The sequence below is a fragment of the Lolium perenne genome, chromosome 4, assembly GCF_019359855.2.
Source record: "Lolium perenne isolate Kyuss_39 chromosome 4, Kyuss_2.0, whole genome shotgun sequence".
Classification (NCBI taxonomy): Eukaryota; Viridiplantae; Streptophyta; class Magnoliopsida; order Poales; family Poaceae; genus Lolium; species Lolium perenne.
Window position 1 is genome coordinate 397,736,230 of NC_067247.2, and position 5,849 is coordinate 397,742,078.

General features: G+C 44.7%; 1 long non-coding RNA gene across 2 annotated transcripts; it reads right to left on the minus strand.

Annotated features, from left to right (window-relative positions):
- Positions 1-2,516: 2,516 nt before the first annotated feature.
- LOC127349322 (uncharacterized) lies at positions 2,517-5,198 on the minus strand. Of its 2 annotated transcripts, none has more exons than XR_007880199.2 (6): positions 4,770-5,198; positions 4,511-4,576; positions 3,843-4,111; positions 2,993-3,183; positions 2,868-2,919; positions 2,517-2,783 (listed from the first exon to the last, which is right to left on the minus strand). It is a non-coding gene; the product is annotated as an uncharacterized lncRNA (long non-coding RNA). The 2 variants fall into 2 exon arrangements; XR_011742269.1 differs by having other exon boundaries at positions 3,572-4,111.
- Positions 5,199-5,849: the final 651 nt, after the last annotated feature.

Consider the following 5,849-nt stretch of genomic DNA (forward strand, 5'->3'; position numbering starts at 1 on the left):
CTTCCACATGAAGCGAGCCAATGAGATCCGAAACGGAAAACTCTTGTCTCTTATGTTTTAGAGAAGTAGCAAAGTTCCTCCACGAGGGAGGAAGCTTGGCAATAATGCCACCGGCCACAAATTTGTCCGGTAAGGTACACTTAAACTGCTCGAGTTCTTTGGCAAGGGACTGAATCTCATGAGCCTGCTCTACCACGGAGCGCTCATCAGTCATCCTGTAGTCATAGTATTGCTCCATGACATACAGTTCAGTGCCAGCGTCCGAGACCCCAAATTTGGCCACGAGTGTATCCCACGCATCTTTATCATGGTCGAAAGCCATGTATGGGTCAACAATGTTGTCCCCAAGAATGCTGAACAAGGCCGCCTTAAACATGGCGTCGACCTTCTCAAACTTTTCCTGCTCCTCTGCAGAGAGAGGCCCCTCAGGTATAGCATCTGTGGCGCTAAAATAGCCTAGGTTTGTAAACCATAGAACTGCCTTTGTGCGCCACCTCTTGTAATGCATACCATCAAAGAGGGGAGGTCGAGTAGCGGCAGCAACGCTGCTTGAATTGATTTGCCTAAAATCAGGTTTTTGGAGTGTTGAATATATAAGCAAATATCCATATGAAATAATTCGTACAAGTAATTGATAAATCATGACTAATGAAATAACAGAAAAACTAATCGTGCAGACTAGTAAGGTAGATGAACAGATCACATCTAAACAAGACAAACCGATTGCATCTACCACAAACACTAGAAGAAGAAACTCTAACAGAAACTGAAAGAGAAACGACAAGATCACATACTTCGCAGCAGGTTGTCGCCCATGTTGAGGTTGCCGAAGAAGTCGCTGAGGTCCGGGAAGAAGTTGTCGGTGTGGAGGAACTCGTCGTCCGATGACGACGTCGTGATGCCAGTAGTCGCGCCGGAGCGCTCCCCAAAAACCTGATTGCCCCTCACCCGTACAGGTTCACGAGATGCAGGGTTCCGGAGGCCTACTGTCCCGGCAGTCGGTGCACGCCGACGGACGGGATGAGGAAGACGAAGGCGGCGGCGCAATGAACTGGAAACAGGTAGTCGCGTATGCGTCTCGTCTATACGGCTAGGGTTGTACAGGGTCTTATATAATGCGGTTCGGGAAGGCCATGGGACGCAGCCCACATCCGACTCGGCAATGCCACGATCCAGAAAAACCGGAAGGCAAAACGGCTGAGTAACGCGTCCGTTAATGACTCAAAATTGATTACACAATTAATTTCCCAAACAACAAAAAGATAAGCTCGGCTCAGCGAGATTCCCGCAACCTGCGGCGTGTCGTGGCGATGCGAGGCGTGGCGAGGCGAGGCGGGCGGCGTAGAAGGAGGAGTGCGCGAGGGCTCTCTCTCTTCTCACTCACTTACTAGGACTAGAACAGCCCACCTTATATACCACTCCAACTCTCTCCCAACTAGCAATGTGGGACTAAACTTTAGCCCCCACTAGTGCTGCCACTGATTTTTGGAATGGGCCATGTGAGTTTCAAAATTTGATAATGGGACATGGGCCAAAGGCCCCAAATTCCAGCAGTTATTTGCGTCGAACTTGTTCCTCCCGAGGAACACCTTAAGAAGTCAAAGTTGATGCTTACTCTCAAGGCGTTGCATATTAATGACATAAATGATAAGGTGGAACATCATCTGAGTTTCAAGCCAAAGAAGAATGGTAGAAGCAATCGGAAAATTAAGGTTGGCCCCTGTGAGATTCAAGTGACCGTCGCATGGTCTCTTCTCACGACTTTCAAATTTCCCTACGAGGAGGCCATATCTTAACTCACATGAACTGTCTGTGTTTCCTAAAGTAGATGGACTAGTTGTTGCAATATGTATGATAACTAGCAAAATATCCGTGCGTCGCGACAGATAGTTCATGTATTCTTCGTTTTGTGTGATCCTTTGTTCTCACGATTTAGGATGGACAACACTTCAAAAAACCAACACCTCAAGATTTACATTTAAGCAAACCACATGATAATTAATGATCCTTGAAAGAACATGGCCAAGGCTTTTCAAAGCCTCTGGAACATTTAATTTATGCTAAAAACCAAAAAAACTTTTTACGGAAAAAAGTGAGACGGAGAAATCTGGGAACAAAAATAAAAGAGTAGCACAAAATGCAAAATAAAAATTGTACCAAATACAGAAATAAGTGCCCACACGCAGGATCGAACTACGGACCTTCAGTTTACAATACTGACGCTCTACAACTTACCACTGAGCTATAAGTGCTTGACTAGTTTTCATTTGATAATAAGACAAATTAAGTTAAACTAATAACGACGAAGCCTCGGCTTTTGTGAACCCTCCCTTCTATCCCAAATTATGAAACTGGTATCTAAATGTGGTTCTGAAAGCTTCGAGTCATTGCAAACTATTATGAGATTACTAGGAAGGTGAGGCGCGGCGGCACACCGCGCCCGTGAGCGATATCGTGGTCGTAAAGCATCTGTGGCAATGCTGTTAATTAGTCATGATGACTAAATTGGCATGAACGAAGGCAGGCAGTTGGAGTAATTACACAGGGGTACTCAAGTGCTTAATACTACCAATACACTGGTGGTGTTTATAGATAATTTTATCGAAGTCAGCAGTGTTCATACTTCCTATAGTGACAGGTAGGCAAATAACATTTGCCATGTAATTTTGGTGGCTGGCATTGACATAATAGATATTTTGATATAGATCACCAGTCTGGATACTTGTTCACTTCTTCGGCTAACCTCGTTTGTTGCTACAGATGATACTTCGTTGTTTAATTTGCTGCAAGGAGAAGAGTTAAGAGTCAGTACTCTTGGTCGTGCTGAAATTTTTGTCAGGTGTTTGAAGTTTATCTTAAAATCTGACCTGGTAGCGTGAAGCTTTCTACTTGGATGCCTTCTTGTTTTTATAGGTGCTACTGCAGACAATGAATAGTGAGTTCTTGGTATCACTGTAAACTGACCAGATTGAGAGCATGGGAGTAAATGTACCTCTTTGAGGTATTGTATTAGATGGCCTTCAGTTTTTTCCTTGTTATCACTGCAATCCGGACACTTTCCTAAGGTTGGCCAAAACAAATCCAAACTCTCTCCAGGATTAGTGCTCCACTATACCTACCTTTTTCTTTTGTAGCCCTTCAACCTTCCTCAGCCACATCAAGTGTTAAGTGCCTACATGAAACCTGCAGAAATAGTCCTCAGTACATAGGCTGATAACTGACAGGAAATATTATCATATAATTAACAGTAACTGCACATCAACAAACGCTCCTCACAGTGCGTTAGCGAGGCAGTAGTGCTCCTGTTCTTTTTTAGGTCGAGCAATCTGGTGACTTATGTTATGCTCATAGTTTTGGATTTAGTAGAACATATTGGACAATACTTTCACCATATCAGCTAGAGAATAATTTTGAACCGGAGGGAGTAACTTATTCCTGGCATCTACGTTTAGTTAAAACCTAAGACAATGTTTGCGTTGTTCTGTAGATATAAGTGCCAGTGTTATTTTTTGGTACTTTTTAATAAATGGATGTGTGCATCTATTGATGCAGGGGCCATGGCCAGTGTTACCTTTAATTGGGTTTGCTGCAAGAATAGTTCAGAGATAGAGTGGTCTCTTGCCAGCAACTAAAAAAATGAGAAAACCCCATATAAGCATAACATGTAGATTTAAAGGTAAATTGTAGATGTAAGTGGCAGTGTTACTTTCAACTGGGTTTGCTGCAGCAATTGTTCAGAGGTAGAGTGGTCTCTTGCCAGCAACAACAAAAATGAGAAAACCCCATATAAGCATAACGTGTAGATTTAAAGGTAAAAATAATAGTAAAGAAAATATACAAACCGTAAGGCGCATGATCAGCTGATGGTTCGAAAGTAGCATGTACTTGAGAACTAACCAGACCATGAATATAACAGGTGGAACAACTGAAGGAACCGATGAATAAGTATCAGTAGCAAAAGGCAACCGAAATCCAGAATTCTCGGCCAATATTTCTTCAATGCCAACTTCTAATACTTCAAAGACATCGTGCAGCGCCTTGGCGATAATCAACACCAGAGTAGGCAATGTGCATGCTCGATGAAAGCAGAAGGCCATGGCTCATCTTCCCTCTGTACATAGGGAATTATTACATGTGAGATCCCTTGATTCGTATTATGAAGGTTTAAAAGAACACAAAGATATATATTTTTGTAAGCATGACATCAGTTTGGTTGCTTGCAAGCTCAAATCTCTTTAAGAAAATGAAAAAAAAATCGTATTATGAAGGTTTAAAAGAACACAAAGATATATATTTTTGTAAGCATCACATCAGTTTGGTTGCTTGCAAGCTCAAATCTCTTTAAGAAAATGAAAAAAAAAAATCCTAGGGATGTGACATATGGCCAAGTGTTGACATATTGTTTCCTCCATTGTTCTAACCAAATATCATCTGCATCGTCATGCACGGAGGGCTAGATGAACTTCTAGATAGCAAAATTGTGTAAGTAGTACATAGGGTAGTAGCTTACCTAGATCGAGGCAAGGAATTGATGTGAATGGCAATAGGTGCGATACCATATACATGTCTTCCAACACTGCAAATCCAAGCATGCCTAGTTAAAACGCTTGAACAACTGACACAAATATGCAATCAACAAAATCAACTGCACTCTATCTCCGAAGATGTCAACAAAACAATCTGGCAAGAAAACATTTATCTTCTGAATACAAATAGATATTTCCGGTTCACGTGGGCCGTGGCTGTATAGACCAACTAACGTTGCTTACCTTGTTTTGGGGCGGCCGATCTCTGTGACAAAGAAGACATGCTGGTTCAACAGAGAGGATTGGCGAGTGGAAAAGCACCTCATGAACAACAAAGAACTCCTTGAATGAAATGATTAACCCTCCAATCTAACCTGGAGAAGTATTTTCCATGTGCATGAGAGGATTAGCAGGTAGTCATTTCAACAAACAGGGTTGTGTGCACAAATCGCAATGAAGGAAAATCTGAACAAACACGTCTGCCTGATGTACAGAAGTTGGGAGAAAAGCTCTGGACTGAGCAACCAATTCGTGGTAGCAGGCTCGAAGACTGTTGCTGGAGTCGTCGTGGATGAAGTCACCGAGGGGCAGGGCATGGTGGCTCAGGGCCTTGACTATGCGAGAATCTGCAGGTCCGGCAGGCGCCCTCGTGGTGTTGTCCGCGATCTCATCGGGGAGACTACGGACGCTGCCGACGTTTCGCTAGCAGGGTCCGGGCATGCGTCCAGCAGGCTTGGCCCAACGTTTGGGCCGCCTGGACAAGGACCATAGCGCCGGCCGGCCACCGCATCGTGTGCACTCATGTAGGCATGCGCCGCGCAACCCGCACCTCTATCCCCGTACCAGAAGCTCTTCATCAGCATGCCAATGACAACCATACCATTTATCATACTCATCACTGGCATGCTTGTCTTTGCCATGATTCTGACTAATATGCAATGCACATTGACATCATCGGATCCACAAACGAACTAGGAAGGGATGGAGTACTTACAATGGGATGGAACGATAGTAGGCCCGTCAGAGGAGGAGGCTGTGCACCGGCACCGACTGGTGCTCCACCATGCTCGAACCCAAATCCTGGAGGAGGTAGCGGCGGCAACGCCGGAACACCAGTCGGAGGACGGTGCGCTGATGGAGCAGAGGGTTGCCGACGAGTCCGGAGTCGGAAGAAGGGCGGCGCAATGTTGGGAGCAAACGGACGCGGTTGGCCCCATGGCATCCTCGCTTGCATCAGGGTAGCGGGGAACTCAGGCGGAGGCACCATCTCTCGGATAGAGCCTTCTGCACACGCCGCCATGGCCACTGATACGTCCCAAACGT